The 13,648-nt window shown below is 38.7% G+C and overlaps 1 protein-coding gene across 1 annotated transcript in view; it reads right to left on the bottom strand.

The window, feature by feature from the left end:
- Positions 1-13,648, bottom strand: part of LOC120147941 (TOM1-like protein 9) — a 29,326-nt gene that overhangs the window by 5,088 nt on the left and 10,590 nt on the right. Inside the window, exons 3-4 of the mRNA XM_039161171.1 lie at positions 10,007-10,009; positions 4,485-4,490 (exon numbers count right to left, since the gene is read on the bottom strand). The gene's annotated coding sequence lies outside the window, so the exon portion shown is untranslated. The remainder of the gene's footprint in view (positions 1-4,484; positions 4,491-10,006; positions 10,010-13,648) is intronic.

The following is a 13,648-nucleotide window of genomic DNA, read 5'->3' on the forward strand; positions in this document are numbered from 1 at the left end:
CACCAAGCAAATATTGTTTCACCACATTTCCAATACCAAACACAATCTCAAAACCCACAACCTTTCCCTAATCCAAATCCAAATCCCAATCAACTTTCAGCACCAAATTTCGGTTTTCGTATTGACCAGTTAGACGATGATGAGCCAACAAAAAAAATTGTGAGTACTAGTCAGTATTCGAAATTTGATCTTGGTCAATACCCGGACTTTGATCTTGGTTAATACTCGGATTTTGATGATTTTTCAGAAGAAGAAACAGACCCTACGTGTAATGATTTTGATATTGGTCAATACTCGAATTTTGATGATGAAACAGCCGTTGTCGAGGAAGATGTTGTTGATGATAATGAGGAGAAAGTTACGACTGTAAATGAACATGTTGAACATCCATTCTGTAATTCATATAACACTGAAGAAGAAGAAGAAGAAGAAGAAGAAGAAATCCCCAAAGAAAAGTCCCCGAAGAAAATGCCACGGGAGTATAACTGGAATATGCTAGAATTACTTCAGATACCGGAAGAAGAGTTGGTAAAGATAGCAGTTGATTGTCACACAAAAATTATTCGTATCAAGAAAGATGATTGTTTTGATACAAATGAAGACTTGAAGATAGCTTTGTATACGAAATGTGTGGAAGATGGCTATCAACTAAAAATTAACAGATCAAGCAAAGATCGTTTCGAAACAAGGTGTATGATTGACAAAAACTGTATGTGGCGTATGATTGCAAAGAGGATAAAAGATTGCGAAATGTTTCAAGTTAGGACTTTTATTGATAAACGTACATGTTCAAGAACCCAAGTTTTTTCTCACCATAGACAGGCAAACAAAAAGGTGTTGGGTGGTTTTCTGGCTGAGTTAATGTTTTTGAATGGTAGGGTATATCGGGGACGTGAAATTATGACTGACATGAATGCTCGGTTCAAGATTGGTATCTCATATTCTCAAGCTTGGAGAGCCAAATGTTATGCCTTGGAATTGTTGAGGGGGTCGCAAGAAGCATCGTTTGCCCAACTGCCGGCTTATTGTCATAATTTAAAGTTGAAAAATCCTGGGTCGGTAACTCATATCAAAACAGATAGAGATGGACGCTTTGAGTTGTTGTTTATCGCCATTGGTGCTACGGTTAGTAAATCAATATAATTTTGTTGACTCATTTTTGTTAGTTACATGCATTTCACATTTAAATGATTATATTTCTTGTGTATATGATTTTGTAGATTCGTTCGTTTATTAATTGCATGCGCCCAGTTATTATAGTTGACGGAGCACATTTAAAAGGTCGATACCTTGGAGTAAACTTATTAGCAGTAGCCATGGATGCTAACAATGGGATACTGCCAATAGCTTACGGGTTTGGAAAATCTGAAACCTCTGATTCATGGACATGGTTTATGGGGCATCTTAGGGATTGTATAGGTCCTATTAGCAATCTGACAATCATATCCGATAGGGCAAACTCAATTGACAACGCTGTTAGAAGGTGTTTCCCAGATGCTTTTCATGGACTTTGTGGTGTTCATTTGTATAGAAATCTAAAATCAAGGTCTGCTGGTATAAAAAATCACAAATGGACATATTGGAAGGCTGTAAAAGCTTATCGGGAAGTGGATTTTAATAAGCATATAAATTGTTTAAGACGTATTTTGCCTCAGTGTGCTCAAACACTAGAAGATGTCAGGTTTGAAAGATGGTCAAGAGTACATCAACTTGGAGCAAGATATGGTTTCATGACGTCTAATAGTGCAGAATCAATCAACGCTCTAAGTCGTCATTCCCGGAAATTACTCATTACTATGTTAATGGAGTTTTTTTGAGCCTCTATTCAACATTGATACTACAAGAAAAGAAACCATGCAGGTATTATTTCTTTAAATTCGTAACTTATCATATATTTTACTAAGTATTATTTATTTAAATTTACAGGAACATTGGAACATCGTGTTACACCATGGATAGAAAAAAAGATAACGAAACGTGTTGTGAAGTCAACGTCATGGAGAGTTGAACCATGTTCAAACACTTTGTTTGAAGTACTGGATAATAACTTAAATGGGCTTGTCGATCTAAATGCAAAGACGTGTAGTTGTATGAAATGGCAAACATCTGGTTATCCGTGTGGCCATGTTATAAAAGTTTCTCTTCATCTAAATCAAGATGATTCAAGCGCATACGCTATGGATTGCTACACTACAGAAGTATATAGACAGACTTACGGCGAGATTGTCTACCCTATTCCACATCCTTCTGAGTGGGACATTCCAGATGACTTACAAACAGTTTTGCCACCAGCCATGGACAGAAGGCTACCTGACCGACCAAAAAGTCATGATCGTATACCGTCTAAGGATGAAGAAAAGAAGAGATCGATATGTAGTCGGTGCAAGGAAAGTGGTCATACAAGGTTGACATGTGGATCACCAGTGCCATCACAATCATCTTTTCCTCTACCAAAATATGGATCCTCATCAAAATCCAAAGCTCATATGGTGTCAAGCAAAAGGCAATCAAAATCGCAATCATCTTTAAAATCCCAATCACAACTGGCTTCACCTTCTGGGACTATTAACTTAGGTGATTTTTAAATGCAAACGTTGTATTATGTGGATTTTATGTGTGAACTTTTAACATTTTCAGTTAGGCATGTATTAGTAACTTGAGTTTGAAAATTGTTATGATCTGTTCAGTTGTTATCACTTATGAGGCATTCATTTGACTATCGCAACACGGAAATGACGTTCGCAATCATCTTAATGTCTATCGCAACGCGGAAATGACTATCGCAATGCGAAATGAAAATCGCAACGAGAGAATCGCAATGCGAAATGAAAATCGCAACGAGAGAATTGCAATGCGAAATGAAAATCGCAACGAGGGAATCGCAAAGCGAAATGAAAATCGCAACGCGAATTTAGTTTCGCGTTGCGATTTTGTCGTTGCGATTTTCATTTCGCGTTACGATTCTCTCGTTGCGATTTTCATTTCGCATTGCGATAGTCATTTTTGTCTTCAACATAATGTAGATTGAAATCAACAAAATCAACAATTACATTTCAATCAATTAAACAAGCACAAATAAGAATTATGTTCACATCAATTAAACAAATCAACTTTTACAAATCATCTTTTACAAATTAATTAAACAATAAAAAAATAATCAATAATTCTTATTTCCTCATCTACTATTGAATCAACTTTTACAGCCATACATCATTTTCACGCAGCTCACTTTTGAGATTAACCTGCAGAAACCAAACATTTTCTCAAACAACACTTTCTACACATCTAAAACCTACAAACAGCAAATTATTGAATTCTAGGTACTTAACCAAGCATTTTCAAACCACAAGCCTATAAACTTACCAATTATTTATGGACATTTTTATAACGCAGATGCAGGTAGGCAACGTCTTGTATATATCGATCTAGCCATATAATGCCGAAACCACAAGCCTACTGCAGCTCTATCTCTATCGGTGGAAGGTAGATACTTTATACTTCCTGTGATCAAACGCTCCAACGCCAAGCATACGAGAGGACCACAATCCCCTCTGAGTCCTTTCGTTTGTTGTGGTGCGGTCTCGTCTCTGCTAACTGTAATATTGAGCTTCTTTGGCTTCTTGTTTCCAGAACGAGTCCAATAATTTATCGCATCCAAGAATTTAGCCAAATGAGAGCTCCATCCCTTAATAATATCTCTTAAATCAACCAATGATATGTAATTTATCATGTTGTCATATACTATTGCCTTAAGGGATGGGAGCTGAAGCTCGACGAGAAGCCAATGTTTACGTTCCAAAATAGGGATAAACACCTGCAATCATAAGTAATAATTCATTCATTTGCGCACTTATTTATGAATACCTTTAAACTCAATCTAAAATAAATACCAACCTTATCGACCTCCCACCATGCAGGATAAAGTTTAGCTTATCCATTGCCCAACGCAAATGATTCATCTCGTTGATTCTTCAAGTGAACGGCGTTAAAAGACGTTGGCATAATTGTATATCGTGTATTTCTTTTATTTTCCTTAAGTTTCCTAATTATTAGAAGACGTGACACCCACGCATCGATATGCTGTTTTACAAAAAAAGACATATATTAGTAACTTACATAAATTTAAAAAAAAATAATCAAATTGAAATATAAGAAAAATATAAGACTTACCCCTCCATCGAAATAGCCATTGTCTTCGACCCCTAATAATACGCCCCACCAAGACTGATCAAGCAACAAATAGATATCATCGTTGAGCTTGCATATGTCAGTGAAACACCCCTGGCTCCGCTCATGTAGATAAAAATCAATTGCGGTCTTAGCCCAAAGGGTGTTATCCAGAATTGTGTCCGGTAGTTGTCTCCTCTCCACTTCAGATACCGGTATGGTACTGGCTGGTAACTCATACGAGAGCCAACTTGAATCCATCATGTCCGGTACGTCAGAGGGTTTCTCAAGAATCCTACATATGACGCCATGTGAATCGGGCTCTTGAATGGTGGGAGGGACCTCTTCAACGATGACAGTGGCCTCTTGAACGGTGGGAGGGGACTCTCGAGGAATGATAGGGGCCTCTTCAACGATAGGAGTGGACTCTTGAGGAATGACAGGCGAGTCGGGCTTCTTCTTGCGGTGTCTTCGCACTATTGGGGTGTACGGAGACTTAATAGCACGTGCACGTCGTCTGATGCGCGAACTCTGTCGTGCAAGAAAAACCCGAAGTAAAGCATCCACCTTATCGGGCCACTAAATAATTAAATACAAATATCAGTAAATAAACAGACATGATATTTAAACAGTGAAAACAAAGACAAATATGTTTCAAACTTGCATTGAATTCACCCAAGTCATTATTCTATCATAGTTCACAAAATGCATCAGATAACAAAGGCAAATATGTTTCAAACTTGCAACACTGTCATCTTAGTATTTGTCTTTGTCTATTGGTTGAAGTAATGCAATTCATTCAAGTTTCAATTTGCAGAAGAAGAATGGAACTTAAAATTGCAACGTGAAAAATGACTATCGCAACGCGAAATGAAAATCATAACGAGAGAATCGCAACACGAAATGAAAATCGCAACGCGAAACCAAAAATCGCAACGCGATTATAGTTTCGCGTTGCGATTTTGTCGTTGCGATTTTCATTTCGCGTTGCGATTTTCGTTTCGCGTTGCGATTTTCATTCTCTCGTTGTTATTTTCATTTCAACCAAAAGACAAAACAGTGTTACTAAATTAGTTTCAAGAATAAACTATTTCTTCTTCTTCTTCAAATTGAAACTTGAATGGATTGCATTACTTCAACCAAAAGACAAAACAAAGACAAATTCCAACTTCAGAGTATTAAAGAATACACAGTTTAGCAGAATTGGCAGCAAACGAACAAATTTACTTTCAACCAAAAGACAAAACAAAGACAAATACTAACTTCATAGTGTTAAAGAATACACAATTTAGCAGAATTGGCAGCAACCAAACAAATTTACTTTCAACCAAAAGACAAAACAAAGACAAATACTAACTTCACAGTGTTAAAGAATACACAGTTTAGCAGAATTGGCAGCAACCGAATAAATTTACTTCAACCAAAAGACAAAACAAAAGACAAATACTAACTTCACAGTGTTAATAAACAGTTTAGCAGTATTGGCAGCAACCGAATAAATTTACTAAGCAATCTAAGTGAAATGGTTAATCTAAGTGAAATTACGAGTAAATTTATCATCAAGTTAAATATGGAAAATCTTAAACTTACATCGTTGCGTGGAGTATGAACCTCATTCTACAACGATACTACCATCTCACGTAGAGCAGCAACCTCACCACGTAAAGTAGACACCTCCACACGCCATGCACCATCGTTATCGCGTAGAGTACCGATCTCCTCACGCAAGGCATTGACATCATCACGTAACTCCCTTGACTCATCCCGTGGAGGTGGAGAACAGGGAGATAGAAGTCGTGGCATCTTTGTCGGTCGCCTATCATGAGGTGATGGTGGAGAAGAGGCTCGATGATGTGACGGGATAGGTGATGGCTCTCGTTGTAGAGGTGTATAGTCGGGTCGATTAGGTGATGGCTCTGGGTGAGGTGATGGCTCTCGAAGTGGAGGAAGTGGAGGCTGCTCATCATTCGTGCCATCAAGAAAACGCTGACTAGCTTGCCATCAATCAGTGGCAAGCTCAGCCTCCGTGGGTGTCAGTCTCATTAATGGAGTGTTGGCCTCCTAAAAATATAAAAACTCAAACAAAGTTAAACGTCTACTATTAATAAATTGTTTATATATGATAGTATTTGTGTTAACTTACATTATTTATTGTCGCATATGGTATTAAGTCTTCCCAATCCAACAGACGTTTCCTCTTCCAGGAAATAGCCATAGGAATATCATTTGAGGTTTTTAATGCATATGTCTGCATGCTGGGGAAAGCCTCGAATATCCAAATCTACAAACAATATAATAACAAACATTAGTAATTGTTAAATAATTAATTATAATTTTGAAAACATTATATAGAAATTCTTACCTTAAAGGCCCAAACAAAGCCTAACAAAGTGTATTTCGACCCATCGCCCCGCAAACTTTTGCGGTCATCAAAGGCAGACGACAACTTACTCCAGGTAGCTTTCCATATATACGAACCCCACGGAAACAGATTCTATGCATTTAGGTCCTCTACCAATAATATTAGCTCTTGAGGAATAGGTTGTCTGGCCTCTTTGCCTAAAAAGCCGGCATACAAAAGTAGTAGAAGGCATACTCGGACAACATCGACGTCATTCATCCAAGTAAAACCATCTTTCTTATTAAACAATTTCTTCAGGTCGTCGACGTGTAAGTTCGGCTTCTCTATTGACTCATCAGGAAAAACCCTGGATAACCATAATGGGCGAGTGATATGACAAGTGTACCGGCCTACATCATCGTGTCCGAATCGTAGACCAATGATTAAGCAGAACTCCTTCCGCCCAAAACAAGTATACGCCGGTGGAAAATGAAATCATATCTCTTCTTCACCACATTGTATATTGTCGGGTAGATCGCTAGTCATGGTCTGAAGCCACAAATGGGTCAAATTAGCATATCCACCAGGATGTTGTACTCTCATCCATGGCCCGAAGCAGGTTTCCTCAAACAATTTTCTTTGTGCAGGTGAAAGCTTCGAAGCAATTGTAGTGGCTAGGCTAACTTTATTCCTTAATGTCAATGAAGCCGAAAAAACTTTCTACAAAAACAATAAACATACCAAGTTAGATATACCAAAAACTACACTATGAAGATATACCAAAAACAATAAACATAAATAGTAGTTTATTTTTGAAACTAAAATTTGCAATACTGTTTTGTCTTTTGATTGAAATGAAAATCGCAACGCGGAAATGACTATCGCAACGAGAGAATCGCAACGCGAAATGAAAATCGCAACGCGAAATGAAAATCGCAATGAGAGAATCGCAACGCGAAATGAAAATCGCAATGCGAATTTGGGAAATCGAAACTATTCTTCTTCTGCATTACTTCAACCAAAAGACAAATATTAACTTCACAGGGTTAAATACTAAACAGTTTAGCAGTATTGGCAGCAATCGAATTAATTTAATAAGAAATCTAAGTGAAATGGTTAATCTATTATTGAAATTACCAGTAAACTTATCATTAATTTCAATATGAAAAACCTAAAATAATACAAAAATTTCAAAATAAAAATAATTAAAAAAATTAACCCTCGGAGGTTGATTTTCCATTTCTGAATGATTGTGAGGGATTTCTGACCGTGAATGGTTGTGAGGGATTTCGCCGGCGATGGGGACGGAAATATTCAGAGATGGGGACGGATTTCGCCGTAGAGAGTGAGAGATGGAGATGGGACTGAGTGTTGTGATTTTAGGTTTGAGGTTATGAGTTGCGATTACTGTGGACGGTTCAGTTTCCAATATATTAAGAAAAAATTCGTGTTTGGAATTTGAAAAAAAAATACGCGTTAATATGAATGGCGCTATGTAAATCACATTGCGATAGTCAGATTCGCATTGCGATTTACGTATTCGCGTTGCGATTTACTTAATCGCGTTGCGATTTACGTAATTGTGTTGCGATTTACGTATTCGCATTGCGAATTAGGAAAATCGCAACGCGAATTTGGGAAATCGCAATGCGATAGTCAGAATCGCGTTGCGAATCTGAAAACTGATTTGCGATACCGGAGATCGCGTTACGAATTATCGATCGCATTGCGATTTAGTTGGTCATTTTGGAAAATCTAAAAAAAGTTGATTAAAATCGTATATTATAAGGCATTTTTTGTCACTGAAATTATTTTCTCTTAAAAAAAATCAAAGCAGTCCAAATTCGGCAGGAGCTCTCCCTCTTCCCCCTCTCCTCGCTTCTCTCACTGTTTATCCATCTAAATGCAAATCCAATTGTTTTTCTCTGTCTTTTTCTTATTTTTGGAAAATTAATTTCTCAAAATATTTTTTAACCTTTCTCCCAATCATTTGAGAATGATTGCAAGGAAAAATAGGATAGCTCAACCAAAATCCACCACGTGTTGTTAATTGATGCATACACGTGGCATATCCACCAGCTAATAGCGATGGTTTTGACCCTCCGTGGTACGTCAAAGGATTCTTTTTATTAAACTGCTCTTCTGGTCACTTATTTTTGTTTGTATTTCTTTTTTGACCACCAACTCTATAAATTTTAATTTAATCACTCAACTTTCAAATGTTACTCCTTTAATCACTTGATCATTAAGTGTTGAATATCATTCAATTTTTTTGGGTAAATTAATGAAAGAAAATCTTGGAATTTCTTTCCTCAAACATAGATTTTCAGACTCAATAATTCATACATGACTGAGTATTTTCATTCAAATTTGAAAGATGGAGAAATTGAGAAAGAGAAAAATAATGCCTCGATTCCATATTGATCTAACTATAGATATCGTAGATCGAATAAAGTTGAAGTTGAAACTTTGGTTAAGTTTTGTCAATTTCAAATAAAATCAAATTGAGAAGAAGAAATAAGGGATAAGGGGAAAATTATGATACTATTTACATCATAAATATTAATTGACGGTGATAAAATGACGGTGGATAAGGGTATACTTTGGGGAAGAAGAATATTAAAAGTTTAAGTCAATTTCAAAAACAAAAAGCCCAAAAAATGTATTGTTTTGATGTTGGGTTAAAGACTTAACGAGCAATTTTAAAATTTTCAAACCTAAATACTAATTGTTTAACATACATACCATAGTGATATGTAAGAGAGTAAAACAAAAAGAAGATAACGAAAATAAGAAGAATCAAAGATTTAGAGAAAAAAAGAGTAAGAACAATAGAGAAGAAGAGAAGCAGAAGGACAAAGAAGAAAAGCCATTTTCATTCATATCATATTTTTCATTTATTTCATATTCTTAACCCCAAACATATCATATTTATAATCATTGAAGCACAAAACTCGAAAAGCCTACTGTATATTTATTAATTTATTTATAAAAAGACCAGTTACAATACTCTTCCGATCGGAATATCCTTGTCCTCAAGGATTAAAAACATAGAACAAAATTCAGATAACAATGAGATCTTGTTCTCTTTCCGGATAACCTTTCAAGTGGTTGGACCAAACATTTTTGAATGCTTTTTTCAAGATATCCAATGTTTGAATGTGAACTAGTAATAATGTTGTCATGGTCCCCGGGGTCAAAAACCTCTCGATTCAATTCATATTTTTCCTTGTCAAATGTTTTCACTCGAACAACATATTGATAAACTGTGGAAGATGTCACACCCAAAAATCAATTAGCATTTGATAAGCAGCATCGGCTAATAATAATCAAAACTCGGATATATCGTCATATTCAACCAAAACACCAGAAATTAGTTGAAATTTATTCTCCACTATTGAAGGATGTTTGTGTGCATGTGTTCGTTACATGCACGTGGAAAAAACTGTTGTAGTTTGTTGTAAGCTGTTAAGTTGTTAAACTTTAACTGCATGTAACCAACTGCAGTTATGAGGGTTCGAGGTTGTGTATAAAGCTAAGGTAGTCTTCTGTTATAAATAGACAAGCTTGTATTCTGCTTTATGAAGAAGTGTTTTTTGTGAGTTTTCAACGTGGTATCTTTCGCCGTAATTTCTGGAGCTGTTTAGCGCTTCCGTTGCTGGACGAGGTGCTTTGTTCTTGTTCACATGGCTCAAAGTTCAATGGGTTATTCACATGAGGGTTCCGATGATGTTCTAGTGGAATTCTCTTCAAGAAATGTTAGGTCATTCACTAACGAACAGATTAACGTTGTTCTTGATGAATCAAACTATTTACTGTGGAATCAGCAAGTTCTATTGATAGGGCGCAGTCATCGTCTTGAACGTCTCTTGACCGGGAAGATGAAGCCACCATTGAAAACTGATGCAGGGGGATCCGAGACAGATGATGCTGAGCTGTCAGATTGCACGTTGATGGCGCTGAGATACCATGAGTTGGCAGATCAGCGCAAAGGCGGGAATTGATTGTGACATGTTCCTTATTGGGGTCGTTTTGAGTATGTTTCAGTCTTTTGGCCATAACTTTGGCTACAGGTGTCAGAATCGCGCATAAGACCCCAATCCGGAAAGCTCTTTTCGACGCGCACGCTCTCCACATTGAGCCATGTGGCCTTTTTTTCAACCTCAAATTCTGCCGTTTTCCCCTCCGAATCACTAGATTTAGTTATTTTTTACTATTTATGGTAATATTTCGATTGTTAATTAGGAAGTCAATTTAAATTCGATTTAGACCGGATTTTTGGGAGATTGCTTATTTTATTTCGAATTTCAATTTAGAGTGATTTTCGGGATTTTGCTATTTTTGGCAAAATTCGAATAAATACGATTTTTGCTATTTTTGGCAAAATTCGAATAAAGACGATTTTTTTTGCTATAACAGTCCGGCTTGTGGACTGCTTTTGAGATAGTTATTGATTTATGATATTTATTAAACCCTAGAGACTTTTTTCTCTGGTTTTTGGGCGAATTTTCTCTTGTGAATCGTCTGTCGGAGCTAGCCTACAGGATAATCACTATTCTGTCTGGCGTCAGTTGGTGTCAGAGCTTCAACATCTTCTTGGGAAATTTCACCAGTTTCAATGGCTGGAGGTCGTGGTCGTGGTCGTCGTGAGCAGGTTCCGAATGAGGAAGCCCAACGCCGTGATCGCAGCGTTCAGGATGTGATGATTGCGGATTTGCAGAGGCAAGTCGCAGAATTAACCCAGCGCCTGGCGGCGCAGGATTTCGAGGATCGTGAGGCCTCTGATCACGATACCAATTCCACTTTCGAAAACCCATATCACAATCGCGCAGGATTCCGGGGCGCAGGATTCCGGGAGCACCGTGGTCGGGAGGAGCGTCATGGAGACCTCGGTTTTCGGGTCGATCTCCCTGAGTTTTCTGGTACATTACAGGCCGAGGGATTCGTGGATTGGATTAATGAAGTGGAGCGTATTTTTGAATATAAGGAAGTCCCCGATCGTGTGAAAGTGAAACTGATCGCCATCAAACTCAAGGGCAGAGCATCTGCGTGGTGGGAACAGTTACGACGTTCACGAGAAAGACAGGGCAAAGCCAAGATCACTGATTGGGAGAAGATGAAAAAGAAGATGAAGGGCCACTTCCTTCCCTTCGGCTACACGCAAACCTTATTTCAGCGACTTCATGCGTTGAGGCAGGGCGCGCAATCAGTCGATGATTACACGGAGGAGTTTTACCAATTGGTCGCCCGGAACGATTTATCTGAGACGGAGGAGCAGATGGTGGCGCGATATTTGGGGGGTTTACGCCAGCCCTTGCAAGATGTCCTCAGCCTTCATTCATTGTGGAGTGTTTCGGAAGCATACCAGCGTGCACTTGCTGTTGAAAAACAGCAAAACAGGAGACCAGTGATCAGGAGCGATCACAACAGTCGACCAGTTCGCCCTCAAGAGTCCCGTCCTGCTCAGCAGCCACCGCAGGGTAATTCTAACCCTACTATTAGATGTTTTCGTTGTGGTGAACAAGGGCATAGGGCTACTGATTGCAGGAAGCCTGCTAGTCAAAAGGGCAAAAATTTGTTGATTGAGGAAAACGTGGAAGACGAGACTGAGGAGATTGGCAAACCCGTGTATGACGATGATGAGACTGATGATGTGCTGTATGGAGATGGTCATGAGACTCTGGTCGTTCGCAAGAGTCTACTTACCCCCAAGGGCGATTCAGGGGACGATTGGTTGAGAACCAATATTTTCCACACGACTTGCACAGTTGCAGATAAAGTCTGCAAAATGATCATTGACAGCGGCAGTTGTGAGAATGTAGTGTCCGAGGAGGTTGTCCAGAAATTGCAGTTGAAGACGGACCGTCATCCTAAGCCATACAAGTTGTCATGGCTAAATAAAGACAGTGAGGTAACAGTTGATAGGTGATGCCTCGTGTCTTTTTCAATTGGTAGAAAATATTTTGATAATGCCTGGTGTGATGTTGTATCTATGGATGCGTGTCATATATTGTTGGGTCGACCTTGGCAGTATGATCGCAGTGTCATTCATGATGGACGGAAGAATACATATTCCCTTAGCATCAAGGGAAAAAAGATTGTGTTGGCACCCCGGCGGGAAGGACTTACTCCTACCCCAGTAACCCATAATACTAATCTGCTTTCTATGTCCAGGTTTTTAGATGAGATTGAGCATGGCAGCGTGGTCTATGCCTTGCTACCTTGCGAGAACAATGCAGTAGACGTGGATACAGATTTACCAGTAGAGGTGCAGCGGCTGCTAGCAGAATTCTCTAACTTGATGCCAGAGGATCTTCCTCCTGGACTACCACCTATGAGGGATATTCAGCATCAAATTGACCTTGTTCCTGGGTCAAGTTTGCCAAATCGACCAACATATCGCCTCAGTCCCAAGGAGGCCGAAGAGTTGCAGCGACAGGTGGAAGAGTTGTTGGAGAGGGGCTATATCCGAGAGAGTATGAGCCCATGTGCAGTCCCTGCTCTGTTAGTGCCAAAGAAAGATGGTTCTTGGCGTATGTGTGTTGACAGCCGAGCGATCAACAGAATTACAGTGAAGTACCGGTTTCCAATTCCCCGTCTAGATGATATGTTGGATCAGCTATCTGGTTCTAAGATCTTCTCAAAAATTGACCTTAAGAGCGGTTACCACCAAATCAGAATAAGGCCTGGAGATGAGTGGAAGACGGCGTTTAAAACGCCACAAGGGTTGTATGAGTGGATGGTCATGCCTTTTGGGTTATCCAATGCGCCCAGTACATTCATGAGATTTATGCATCAGGTCTTGCGGCCTTTTATGGGGAAATTTGTTGTAGTTTACTTCGATGATATCCTCGTTTATAGTCCGACATGGACTTCACACTTCGATCACCTCCGTGCTGTTTTGAGATGCTGAAAACGGAGTGCTTGTTTGTCAATCAAAAGAAGTGTTCTTTCTTCACTACTTCTGTGACTTTTCTTGGTTTTGTTGTGTCTACTGATGGTGTTCATGCAGATCAGTCAAAAATAGATGCAGTCTTGGAGTGGCCCAGACCAAGAACCTTACATGACATCCGAAGTTTCCATGGCTTGGCGTCTTTTTACCGTCGATTCATTAGAAATTTCAGTACTCTGATCGCCCCT

The sequence above is a fragment of the Hibiscus syriacus genome, unplaced genomic scaffold, assembly GCF_006381635.1.
Source record: "Hibiscus syriacus cultivar Baekdansim isolate YM2019G1 unplaced genomic scaffold, ASM638163v2 tig00110945_pilon, whole genome shotgun sequence".
NCBI classification, from domain to species: domain Eukaryota; kingdom Viridiplantae; phylum Streptophyta; class Magnoliopsida; order Malvales; family Malvaceae; genus Hibiscus; species Hibiscus syriacus.